Here is a 14147-nt window from a genome sequence, read left to right on the forward strand (position 1 = left end):
CTTACAATAAAATTAAATTTATAAGAAGATGTGGATAGAGCAAAGATGATTACTAGAAATGTGATGAAGCCATTAGCAAAGATGTGGGAAACAGTATTTCAGGACATGGAAATAATTGCCAGTGAGGCAACTATTGGATAGTATATTACAGAACATTGTGCTACTTTCCATGGCACTTTCCATGGAAAATGCATGAGACCATACTAGAAACGAAAGATGGGAAAAAAAGTGACAATCTGTACTTCTTTTCAGGTGGCAGAATTTCATACTTTTTCTTACAAATTTTCAAATTATCTGCACTGAATATGCAGTGAATATGAGTGGTAGCTGAATAAATTATTCTTCAAGGAAAGATGATAAATTTGTCAGTGAATATATTGAGAATGATTACAGTATTGTTAGAAGTGGAGCTGGTCAGAGAGTTTAAAAATCAATGTGTGCTGTAGAGAGTGAGCCTATTAAGTATCAGCCATGCTATTTCCTTGAAAGTTACACTGCTTGATATAAAAGTGTTACAGCTGGGAGCCATTTTAATAAACGCGGTTACTTTACTGTGCATGTGTTCATTGTGACATTACAATGAAAAAAGATGACATCATGGTTCCTGTCCTAAAACAACCCATAATATACTAGGGAAATGAGTCCAAACCCAAGCGACCTACTACTGATTCTGACTTCAGTCTGTGTCAGAATATGCCAAGTGCTAGTTAAGTTACAAATGCCTATGCTACCTCAGAAATGACACTTTTCGTATGTTTTCAGCTGATGATGCTGTAAATAGTCTGAGCCTATACCGGGGTCCACTGCCATGTGCAATAAGAGTGATGTCACATGGGAATGGAGGGGGCTGTCACAAAGGGCTGAAATCTGAACCTTAAGTAGAAGTTATAAGGAAGGGGATGATTTTTCTTTTTCTAGGAAGAGACGATCTGAGCAAGGCAGAACAACAAGACAGAGCATGACCCCCACCTGCAGGAGGATGTTCAGCAAAGAAGAGCCCATAATCGATTTGGAAGAGAACCAAAGAAGACAATGAATAACAAAAAGGACAGAACAGACCTTTGGAAAGAATACAGCGGTGAGGAAAAGGTCAATTGCAGGAGATAAAGGTAGGAGAAGGAATCATCAGGGAAGGAGGCAGAAAACTAAGGTATCCAAGGGTTACAAGACAATGAATATCTTTCCCAAAGGCCAAGTACTAAGGGAAATCAAGAATAATGAGGACTTAAAAAAAAAAGTGTTGTTGGATTTGGAAACCTGGAGTCCTTGGTGCAACAGAATGATGAAGGCTGGATGGAGATGCCTCAGTGCCATGGTAACAAGGAAAAAGAAGCTTCTCTACTGGTCACTGAAGGTTGTACCTTACTTTAATGGCTTAAGGATTATTGGGGTAGAAGAAGAGCTTAAAATGGGATATGGATATTCTCTTTCTTTTTTATGGAAGAGAAACATCTTCATTTTTTCATGTTTTTTCATATATTTTTGTTGTAATTAATAGAAGGGTTACATGATATTTGCCAGATAGATGGTTCATTAATTCCCGTACATTGATACCCTTTCATGTGTCTGGGGACCAAGACATATCTTCATTTTTTAAAAATAAAAAGATACCAACTTTAGAAATAGTTACAGGGATATATTTTTTATTTGCATTTTAGAGTTGTGTTAACCTGTTAACTTACTATGTATCTCTGTGGATGCTGCCAGAGCACTGGTCTCTGCTGTTCACCACTCCAGCCACAGGTGCACACCTGTGATTGTATGGAAGCAACGGCTTCGCAGGGAGGCTTACTTTTGAACTGGTGGCAGCGGGCCCTCAGTGGAGAATGAAGTCATGAATATGCACAGGGTATATTGTGTGAGAGTGTTTTCAGGTGTGCCACCGATCCCATCATTCTGATTCATCACTGCCTGCTGAGATAGCTTTATCCTCTTTGACTTGCCTGATATTTTGCTTCAATCTAAAAGCAGACACATTTCAAAAGATGTACTTACCCTCTTTCTCATGTCATTCTTCAAGCATTCGAGCTACATAAGCCAAAGAATGGAAAATGTACATTCTCAAAATATTACAAAAGCGTTTAAAAGAGCATGATCTTACTTCAGTGCCATGTTTGTGCTTTATACATTGTGGCTGAAGTGATATATATTAGAACCACTGGACAAGGACGATTACCTGGTTGGCCAGTTTACATGTCACAGTCTCCTAAAAACCAAGCTTTTATTACATCTTAACTGAAGTCTTTTCTGCCAGTTTTAGCAGTGCTGGGAATCAAACCCAGGTTCTCATGAATGCTAAGGATAGGATATATCACTGAGACAATTGGACTGTTTTAGTACTCTTAATAGTTTTCTATTTCCAGTAGCTATGTCTCCAAGCCATTCTCCTTACTGGAGAGATTTTTTCTCACACACAGAAATAATTAGGCCTCCCTCTACCTTTCCTGATTTTTTTTATTCTTAATTTTAGGTGTTTTCAAATTTAACATTGTGTGGAGTTATATACAATGATCAAGTGTGAAAGGGAAAAAGCAAAGGGAAAGAGAAAAGGAAAAAAGAAAGAGAATGGGAAAAGGAAAGAAAAGGAGGAAGGGAGGGAGGGAAGAAATGAGTTTCATGGGTTGTGTTCAATATGTATTTTATATAAAAGCTACATTTGTTATTTTGTGTATTTGTTATTTGTCCAAACTTTTTTTCCCTATGTATGTGGTATGGAGTAATTGAACCCAGGTCTTCGTGCATGCTAGGCAAGCACTCCACCACTGGGCCAAACTCCTGGCCCTGTCCAAATTTATAAGTGACAAATTACTTTAAAAAATTTTTGTACTCTCTGCACTGTTTTTCTTAAAGAAAGGCTCTGAAAATCCTGTGCAATTTAGACCCTACTCAGATCTGCTACAACCAGGGTATTCTTCATAAAAGCAACCTTGTATTCTTCCAAGGACAAAATGAACATATATTCTATTGTAATATTTTATCTTAACTGTCTTGATAGCAAGATGATGACTTTGATTCCTGAAAATAGCAGCACTAGATAAGACATTTTGAAAAATGTTCTAAATATTTAATTCTTTTCAGAGATAACTCCTATCTCTCTATTCCTCCCTCCTGTGTGACAGTGAATTCCTTTACAATGTTTTCTATTTTACTTCTATTATATAGTTGAAAATGGAATAACAAGGGTGTGCAGGTTGCTCCATGCCAGACATGTTTCTAAGTCAGAGATCTGTGAGAATTTTATCTCTGTGTACTGAAGATAATCCTATCAGAATGAGGACCCAGGGTATAGAAGTAACATGGAGAGAGAACTAGGAGATTGAGTCATCCGCTCCAAATTACAGAAAGAGCTAAAGTCAAGGAGATAAAGTGAGTATGTTGTTTAGTCTCACACTGTGATTTGATAGAGCTTAATGTTAGGCATGCATTATTTCTCACCACAAATCTTTACCATCATAATGTTATGTCAGATTGCCAGAACAATTTTGAAACCACACTGGAGATGATGGTTAAGAACCATGACTTGTTCTAGGTTCAGGGTTTACAAGCAGTTAATGAAATGGAATCTGACCTCACGACTCATAACCCTTTCCTTTGCCATAAAAAAGATGGCCCCTGAATGAAAACATCACTCACAAGGAAGCATCTCATCAGGCTCACCTTTCCTTTTAATATACATATAAGAAAATAAAATGTTACCCTGGATGGTTAGGATTATTATATAACAGGAAGAAGACAAAGGTTATTTATGGGGGGGAGATATTCTTTGAATGCATACATGAGCATACATTTTTTATATTCCCTAATACATACTATCAGAGAAAATGAGAGAAATCCAACCAACACTGTTTCAGCTCTGAGGAACCTAGAAGAAACAGGAAAGTACAATTCAGATAGTCTATACAAGTCACTCATTCTATATACCAAAAAACAACTATTTTCTGCAAACCATACCAGAAGTTAACATTGAACAACCTATGAAACCAAAGAAGAAAATGAATGAGGAAAAGAAATGTCAAATGAATTGTGGCATAATTTAACAAAACACTGTCAATAAGTAGTTTGTAGACAAAACAGAATTTTGAGTCAGATACCACATTTTAATTTTTAAAACTACCCATAAGGAGTTTTATGAAGGAGTGCCAGTCTAGCCTCTCAATTTATGTGTGCAATGCATATTGATCAATATCACCCTTTGCACATTTCAACCTACCTCCATTACTGACTAGTTTTGTATGGATTTAGATAAACAGTCTGTTCTCTAACTTAATTTTCTAACTTGCAAGGGCCATAAACATGTTACAAAGTGATTAGGAGAACTAAATTAGATGAAATACACTAACTAATATCTAGCACAGGTATTAGACCTATCTATGGACATTATTGTTTTGTTTTAGACTTGAACTCTGGGCCTGGACCCTGTCCCTGAGCTATTCAGCTCAAGGCTACTGCCCTACCTCTGGAGACACAGTGCCACTTCTGCTTTTCTAGTGGTTAATTGGAGATATGAGTCTCCTGGTTTTAGTGTCCAGACTGGCTTTGAAATAGGATCCTCAGATCTCAGCCTCCTGTGTAGCTAGGATTACAGGCAGGAGCCACCGTGCCTGGCTTGGACATCATTAATTTTTTTAAAAAAAGGTAAAAATGATTTAAAAGCAGTCCATGTAAACATAATCAGAGAATGTACAATTTTGTTATCTTCAACATTCATTTTGATTACAAATAGAAAGCTATCAGTTTAAGGGAAACTATTCATAGAAACATTAATAGTAGGAAACATCCCTGAGGAAATAGAAATTGATTTTGGAAAATAATTTGTATTATAATTAAGGCAGTGGAAATTAATTCCCAATGATGAAAATGACATGAACAATATAAGTCTTGTAGATTCCTTATCATCTGTAATTCAGAGATAATGTAATGAATTTGGGATTTGGAATGGAAGAGATTTCTACCATCTTGCCAATTATTTAGATTAAAAAAAAGCAGAATTAAAACTGACTTTGCGGGCCGGAAGTTTGGCCTAGTGGTTAAAGTGCCTGCCTAGCATGCATGAAGACCCGGGGTGGCAAAGTTCTAAAAAGGAAAGAACCTATTTGAAACATGAAGCATTAAATATTTTCTTCATAGACATGGAATTTGTTTCTAGCATGAAGAGAAGTTAGGTTAAATGCATGGGAAATGTTACCTTCTTAACAGTCAAGAAACATGCTTTATTCAGCTGCCATATATTAAGGTAGAAAATCTAAAACATGGAGGTGTAGTGGCTTAGAGGATTACAGTTTGAGCCCAGCTCAGACAAAAAGTTAGGCAGCCCTCACCTCCACAATGACAAAAAATTCTCTGTGTGATACAACACTCTCATCCTGAGTGTTCAGCATGAGAGTGGTAGTTGAGCCTAGTCTAAGCACAAAACACAAAACCCTATCTGTATGTGTAGCTCAAAGCCCTAAGTTCAAACCCCAGTATCAGGGAAGGGGAAGAGAGAAGGGAGGAGGAAAAAGAAAACCCAGGAAAAACTCAGAAAATACTTTATCAGTTTTAAGAAAGAAAAATCCTTAAGAAATAATAAGAATATTTAATAGCGATTCCATAAGCACTTTTTCTCAAGAGGTAAGGACGTGTGAAGAAGCTATGCCCAGAGAGCCTGAGATGAATTAGACCTGATCTCAGTCATCCTCTCCCTCGCCCACTACACTCCTCTCTATAACATTGTCCCTGTTCTCTTATTCTGTTTCTCTCTCCTTCCAACTCACCTTGCACTCTGATTTCTCTGTGCCCATCACAACCTCCCCCTCTCGGCGACCATTCTGCACAAAGTCAGAGCTTCAGCTCTTCTCCTATTCATTCTCTGCCAAGAAATATTACTTTTATAAGCCCCTCATTTCCCTTTGGTATTACCAGAAAAGTAACTGATGTAACTTCATATAAAGTCTTGAAGTATCTGTGCCTTGCATAATTTCCTTTCACTCCTCCTCACTTGGTAGTCTTTGTACTCAACCATTTCCTCAGGGCAGCCTTATGGAATCTAGGTCAGATCTTTTAATTATCTACTCTCCTAAAACTCTGCCCCTTCCTTAACTATATATGTCATTGACTTCTTGGTATGTCCAGCTGAACTGCATCACCACTGTTTCTAAGAAGAGATGATCCATATGCTACTTCCTGTGTGTGGACAGAGACTCCAGTAGAATTCTCCTACATGGCCACGATCCCACCAAAGCTGCTTCCTACCTGACAGACCCACAGCAAGTCTATCAGTTCTGTTTATCAGGTGACCAAATCCATCCCTATGAGCAACTCCAGATGCTCTTAAGGTGAGGATATTATGTCTTCATTTAAAAATTCATAACTAAACACTGAATTGGAAAAAAAACACAAACGGGATGCATTCTAAATTATATATGACAGTTAAAGTGTTAATCAGGTCTATAAAGGAAACTATTGCAAGGATTAATTAAAATTTCAGAATCTATGCCCATGACCTGGATCAAAGTGTAGACATCTCATGATGTTCAGCCCTTGAGAGATGAGAGCCAGAGGAAAGCAAATGCTCGTACCTGGCCATTTCCTTCATCACCATGTCGGCTCAGAGTCTGGCCATTTGGTTACTTTTACAGACTTTAATTATGTGAGCTTTGTCAACCAGAAGTCAAAACAGGCAAATAAGAGAGAACTCAAGCTGGAAAACCCATTTAGAAATACTAGAGCAACTTTACCAGACATTTAGAGCAAAAGAAAGCTGTGGAATCTACTTAGAATGTCCTGAGATAATATACAATGGACTAGTAAAATTAAGAAAGCAAGACACTGCCAATAGAAGCAAACATGACAAAAAGACACATATATGAAAGAAATTATAAATCAACATTTCCTGCAAATGAAGTAGTATTCTCAAATTAAAAGGCTACATTTATCATTCAGGCAACTCAACCTTTGCATCCTTTTCCATTTAATCCACCAAATTAGGAATGTAAAACGTACCATAAAATTAGCTGATTGTGTTATGTGTTACTGGTCCTATCATAGTACATTATTTACTGAAAATATAAAGTACACCATCTTAAGGTGCTATATCAGAATCAGAGTGTGAAGAAAAATTTCTCTGCCATTTTGGAAGTGAAAGGAAAGGGAACCCTATTTCCCTATCAAGTAATTATAGCCATAACGGTTATAAGTGATGCAATTAGAGTAGGGCCCTGGTTAGTCACAACAGAGGATGGTATGGGTTCTGAATATTTCTATCTCCAGAACCTGAAGAGTTTTACTGCTGAAGCATATGCACTGATGTGTACAAAGGAGCCCAGGGAGGCACTATTACTGTAATCATTACACAGTGAAGAAGCAATGGCCTGCATCCTAAAGGATTCAGTTCAAGACTGTGTATGACAAACCCACAGCTAGTATTATACTTAATGGCAAAAAGCTAAAGCCATTCCCTCTAAAATCAGGAATGAGACAAGGATGCCCACTCTCGCCACTTCTCTTTAACATAGTACTAGAATTCCTAGTCAGTGCAATAAGGCAAAGAAATATACTTTTTAACATTTTAACTTATTTAGTGTTAGGCATCTTGAGCCATACCATACTCAGTAGAAGTTAGTAAAGGTTCAGATTTTAATTACAGATTTGAAATCACAGGTCTATGTATAGAACCCAGAAATAAAGTATTACTGTTTCCTGGGAGTTCCATGATGTAAATTAGGTTGAGGAGTCGGGCACAAATTTATGAACAGGAGAAAATTGTCTCTGGGGAAATATAGATGACAAACTTACAATGGCTTTTAGCAGCTGGCAGGGCCCATTTGAAGAACTAATGTCATTTGGTGTAATGCATTAGGAAGAGCTGGATGCTCTCCATAATGCAGGCCAAGTATAATTTCCATGATGACGGAGGGTCTTGAAATAACAGACACTATAGCTTTCTTCAATTTTCTAGTCTAATTTTCAGTCTCTGAGATGGGGGATGAGGAAGAAAGATGTTTTATTTATCTATAGTCAGTTGAAGCTACAGATGCAGTTGGACCAAGGTCTGAGGGAAAATTCTCAATGAGTGAAATGTGAGGTAGGACATATAAGTGGGAAGCAAGAAAAGTCTTTAATTTCTGACTTCAATGTCTCAACCAGTGATGATTCTAATTATCATAGAAGAGAGGTTTGGTTCATTTATAGACGTATTGATATTGAGGCAGATCTGAGTGGAGATACACAGATTTTAGACAGGTAATTTAGGACAAATAAGTTTATTTTCTTTGGTCAAGAGCAAATCTATCTATCAACAGATGGAAAAGGAAAGGGAAGGTAGGAGGAGGGAATAGGAGGAATAGGAGGAACAGAAGAAATAGAAGAAGAGAGGATGAAGAGGGAGTAATACTTAGATCTAATGGTTAGCGAGAAAATAAGATAGGGCCAATAAAGATAAAATGCAGGAGATAATCAGATAAAGATAGAAATAAATAGAGAGTCATTAGCTTGGCAATTGTACACATTCTAGGCCTTCGATTGAGCACTTTTGGTCAGATCATATGATAAAAATGAGAAAGTATTACAATGAGAAAAATAAATACAAATAACTTTATCATTTGTACTTGAATGTAAGTGTAATTAATAGGCATTTATTCTTTCTGAACATTGCTCTGAAATATATAAAGTTCTCTACGTTTCTATCTCTGTTTTGTCTCTGTGCCTGTCTCTCTCTTTCTCTCCTCTGCGTATACAAAACAGAACCTTACTTGTAAAGATTTTAAAGTGACATTCACAAAGTGTAAAGAAGTTTGCTCTTGTGAGACTATTACAGAACAGCACGCACACGCCTAAGGTTAAATTAGAAGCAAATAATTTTATGTCAGGCACAGTTTTCACTGAAACAAACAAAAAAGACTTGCAAAAAAATCTAAAGCCGTGGGTTGCTCATTTAGCCATGTATAGTACATTTTTTCTTTCTTTCACAGAAATGGTTTATACTTTGTAAATAACTTGAGTGGTTTCGTGAGTTTGACAAATGGTTTTACAAATCAAGTTTGCAGCACATGACAGAATATAGCTGCCAGCCTCTGGGAAACACTGATTTACTGAAATCCTTAAAAAGGAGTGACCAGCTCTGTGAATGGGACAGAACCAGCATCTTGTGCCATAGGACAGAGGCCACCTACATTCATGGTTCTATATTGTCATGTACCGAGCAGATGGAAAACACACTCCACATCTCGTTATTCACTTGGGAAAGGCCTTGATTAAAATTGTGATATGCTGTAGGATATCTATGTTTGTATGAGATAAACTCAAGGTGACCATCAGTGACTCCAACCTAGTTCCTTTGCCATAGCCCTTAACAAATAACGTCTCTTTTATTATATTATGACAATTTGTCAAGGTACTACCAGGGGTTCATGCCTGTAATTCTGGCTACTCAGGATTCTTGGAGGATTGTGATTCAAAGGCAACCAGGCCAGCTCTCTTTGATGGTTTATTTCTAATGAACCATCAAAGCGTCAGGATGGAGGTCAGGAGCTCCAGAGGTAGAGTGCTAGCCAGGTTGAATTTGAGCCACAGGACCAGGTCCCTCAACACAGAAATTTACTTCAGCAAAATGGTTGTCAATAGGCTCAGAGAACATAAAAATGGGGTACAATAATTCTCCAAGCTGTACACCACCAAGCCCATACTAATTACCCTTGATATGTTGTTCCCTTTTGCCTCCCTATTTAATTGATTTGTATAAAAGACTATGAATATTCTGTTCAGCGATCAAAGAAATATCTTTTTTGTCATTGAGCCAAACCCTCTCTTCTGATACCCCAGGAGTGGCCGTAGAGAAGGTGGTGCTAAAGTCATACATGTAATTTGTGTCATTAAAATGGACATAAGCAGAGTTGTTCTGGAGGAAGATGTTCCCACAGCTACTAATAAATCTGCTGTGTTTACTGCTGGTGTAGTGAGTGGATTTAGAGAGTTTGAACTTGAGCCAGCAACCTGGGCTTTTTTCTTTTCCTTTTCTTTTTTTGGGGGAAACGGGGGAACATAGCAGTATTACAAGTAGCATAACCCGCAGTGCCTGCTTTCCTGACAGTTCAGCCCAAAGGCTTCTAGAGCAGATGCAGGATCATTCCTGAATCAGTCATTAGAGACTCCATTGACACCTCATTTAAATAATTACCTAAAGGTCACTTGCACATGGTGTTGTCTAGACTATCCACTGGAAACGTGAGGGAAACCGCTGAGTGCAGGGTGCTGAGGATTAAATGAAAAGATCACAGTGGGCTGTCACAACTCTGGCCTCACTGTCAATCAATTCCATCCTAAATTCAGCTTATCTGAGAAAATCAAAGATCTTTTGCTTGTTTGTTTGTTAGCAGTAACTAATGTACTAGGTCCCTCTGATTTTCATTATGGTGTTTTTAAATGTTTCCCCACTTCTGCTTGCACATTCAATCGACACAATCTAGCCTGCCCTACAGCACTTTGAGTCAAAGGAGATGGCACGTGTTAAGATGCCATCACCATGGCTCTTATTACAATGTCACCTTACAGCAGTTGTTTCTCCAAATGTCACCTCCTGACTAACAGCATCCATTTTACCTGAGAGCTCCTAAGACGCATGGAACCTCAGGCCCCCAGGTCGGACTTAGCGAAATATGAGGCTTCATATTTCCGTTGTTCTTAGCACATTAAATATTTAGCAGCACTAATCTAAGGAATGGAATCACTTAGGTCAACTACCTGAAGGAGTTCCTGGCTGATGTTAATGAATATGTTTTTACTGTCATAGTTTAGAGATGGATTGACCAACAAAATAAGAAGCTGAAACAAGTTCTAGGGTGCAGCGCATATAAGGAAGGGGCAGAGGAAAGGAGGCAGGAGGGGTGAGCAAATACAGTCATTGTAGCCAATCTAATTAGGTAAAAACAGAATGATCTGACTTGAACAGTCGGGATGGGAATGGGGCTGGGAAGTGTTTGAGAGAGTAAGATGGAAGGGTTGACGTTGACCAGTATGCATTGTACTCAAAATCTGACTCCTGGAATTGAAAAACCACTTGTACAGTTACTTATTAAAATAAATATAAAAAAGAATCAGATTGAAGAAACAGATTGGTAAGCTTTCGCTGTGTCTTAGGAAGCCTACCTCTTATTAGTGAGCACTAGAAAGGCAAGAACTGTCATTGGAAATACCACCACCCAGAGGTATTGAGTTCCTGCTGCTTTAAAAGCCTAAGGTGAAAATACCACGTTGAAGCCATTGGCTCTGACTGGCATGTATGACGTATTTTGAGTGGTAGGACATACATCTAAGATTCTTAATTATAAATTATTTGTAGAAACAAAATTAAATGCTTGTGTTTGTTAATAATGGCACCAAAAACAAAATGAGTACGTGGCTTGCATGGATAAAAAAATATCATCTGAGACTCAAGCTATTTGTCATATATGAAGTTCACTTTGATATACTTTCTGCTTTATAGAAAAATCACACTTCACAAACCTGGATGAGGAATCTTGTACTCAGCAGATACGGAGACAAAAGAGGACTGGGCAATTTATGCACGGACTGAACGAGATTTGCCAAATATATTCTGCTACCCTATGCAGAAAAATGAGAAATTCTGGATGAGTCTCAAACTGAAAGCTCTTAGCAGGGATTGCCTAATTTGCCAAAATGAATGGTATTCAAGGCATTTGTGATATAAAGTGAGGGGGGAGAGAGAGAGAGAGAGAGAGAGAGAGAGAGAGAGAGAGAGAGAGAGAGAGAGAGAGAGAGAGAGAGAGAGAGGGAGAGAGAGAGGGAGGGAGGGAGGGAGGGAGGGAGGGAGGGAGGGAGAGAATACATTTCTAAAACGATCTAAAATGAAAAGAAGGTAATTGAGGGGGCTGTGTGGTAATAAAGCTCCATTAAAGCGAGTTCAAATTTTTCCTATCAGATCTCTTTATCTTTCAAGTTCTTTGTTATGGTATAGGCAGATAGGAGTAGAAGCAACATTCCATTCATAATAGGAAGGTAGTTTTTTGTAATTTAATTGATGATTAAATAGGCAGCTCCATTAAAATTACTGAATTATCTTTATTCAGAATAATATATATTCAACAATTTCCCTTTTCAACTTATGAGTTATATGGACAATCTATTTATCAGCCCTGCCAATAATTTTATTATTTACTGACCCATCTTGGAAATAGGTTAATGCAGAAGAATTTACTTCTGCATTTAAATTTTAGGATTTATTTCACACAGAAATTTATAATCTGTGGATTCATCAGCTATAACATCCCCGTTGGCATTAAATATTTTAATGTGCTAACTATGATGGATACCAGATGGGCAGTTTTCCAGTAAATGTGCTAGACTCCTACTAAATTATCCTTCACTCCCAATACAATGCAGCTTATTTATAAACCTATAAAGTCTCTTCTCTTTCCACTGTAGGTAGATTATAGTGGAAGGTGTCATATTACACATTCTAACTCTTAGGAAGATCCTATTTCAGATAGATGGACAGGACAGCTGCCTACTACCAGAAAACTTTAAATTGTGACGACTGAAGATGTCATTTTGGTCCATTTTCCATTTTTCAAGATTTAGTGAAGAAGTGAGTACATTGTTTTTCCCAAATTAAACAGGAAAATCACTTTAGTAAACTCGGATTGCTTTTTTTAAAAAATGAAACACCCATCCATCCTTGGCAATATTTGCCAGGTTCAAATTACTCTTTTTGCTTTTGCCAGTCCTGGGATTTGAACTCAGGGCTTAGGCATTGTCCATAAGCTTTTTTACTCAAGGCTAGTTTTCTACCACTTGAGCCACAGTATGACTTCTAGCCTTCTGCTGGTTAATTACAGATAAAATTCTCGTGGTCTTGCATTCCTAGCCGGGCTTTGAGCCATGGTTCTCATATCTCAGCCTCTGAGTAGTTTGGATTACAGGATGAGCCACCAATGCTAAGTTCAGCATTAATGATGAATCTTGTGAATATTCTATCCATTAAACTTGTATGACTGTACTATATAAGTGAATTAATCAGTTTCTCAGGGGAAAAAAAGATGTAAGCACTTAATTTATAGCTCCGGGGTGATTGTTTTGTGTTTTGCTTTTTAATGAAAGTCCACAGCCTAGAAAATACAAAGCTATCAGAAGAACACTGTAGAAAATAACACAAACTATTGTTAGTAAGTCATATCAAGACCTTTCTTGAATTTCATGTAAAGAGAGAATGTACACTATGTACTTTTTGTTATTTTAAATTTCTCTAGGAGCAAATAAATCAACAGAGTGCTATTATACTTCTGCTAGTTTGGGAAAAGATTTATATAACAGGCCATTATCTTCTAGTTAGAAAGCATAAATGATAAAGACTGTTGTCCTACAATTAATCATATCTCCAGTGACTTAACAAAACATATTTCGATAGTAATCTCAAATATGCAGGAAATTTATTAAAGATGAATCAGCAGGACATGTTATTTTCTTCTTCTAAACCTTTCTATAGTTAAATAAGACAAAGTGGAATATACAATTTTAACAATCATTATAACCAGATTGGAGGTATGCACTAGGCCAGCTAGAAAGTTAGTGAGTTCTACCTTCTTGAGTTCAAGACCTATGCAGGCAAAATAAAATTTTGTCATAATTAATACTCAGGTTGAAAAAATAGTTCTGTGACTTACATATTCTTTGTATTCATTTTCCACTGCACAAGATAAAGCTCTTTTTTCCATATCCCAGAGATCCATCTATTAAGTCTCATCCTATAGAACCTTAGGTTTTGAGCTATTGTCATCCTCTGCTGGGAGAATCCTATATATGTACTAAATATTACAAATGAAGAAAATCATTGAGCCTATGTTTCTTTAGGTCTGCCTTACTTCATTTAATATGACTTTTTCCAAGTCTTTCCATTTCCTTATGAATAGTGCAATACCATTCTTTCTGATGGCTGCATAGAATTCCATTGTTTATAAATACCACATCTTGTTGATCCAGTCATCTACTGAGGGGCAACTGGGTTAGTTCCATATCTTCACTATGGTAAATAGAGTTTCAATGAACATCATTGTGCTAATGGGTTTAGTGTGTCCTTATTTTTGGACATTTGGGTAAATTCCAAGGAGTGGAATTGTTGGGTCATAGGGACGCCCTATGTTTAGTCTTTTGAGGAA

The 14147-nt window shown here is 37.4% G+C and overlaps 1 protein-coding gene and 1 long non-coding RNA gene across 3 annotated transcripts in view; one reads left to right on the top strand and one right to left on the bottom strand.

Annotated features, from left to right (window-relative positions):
- Ctnna3 (catenin alpha 3) overlaps positions 1-14147 on the bottom strand; it is a 1180588-nt gene that overhangs the window by 360266 nt on the left and 806175 nt on the right. The gene's annotated exons all lie outside the window — the stretch shown is intronic.
- On the top strand, positions 671-11710 carry LOC150054198 (uncharacterized). 2 transcript variants are annotated; one of them, XR_016537840.1, is made up of 3 exons: positions 671-1109; positions 6112-6314; positions 11459-11710. It is a non-coding gene; the product is annotated as an uncharacterized LOC150054198 (long non-coding RNA). The 2 variants fall into 2 exon arrangements; XR_016537841.1 differs by lacking the exon at positions 11459-11710 and adding an exon at positions 1191-1354 and having other exon boundaries at positions 6112-6161.

This window comes from Megascapheus bottae, chromosome 15 (assembly GCF_031878675.1).
Source record: "Megascapheus bottae isolate mThoBot1 chromosome 15, mThoBot2.hap1, whole genome shotgun sequence".
NCBI lineage: Eukaryota > Metazoa > Chordata > Mammalia > Rodentia > Geomyidae > Megascapheus > Megascapheus bottae.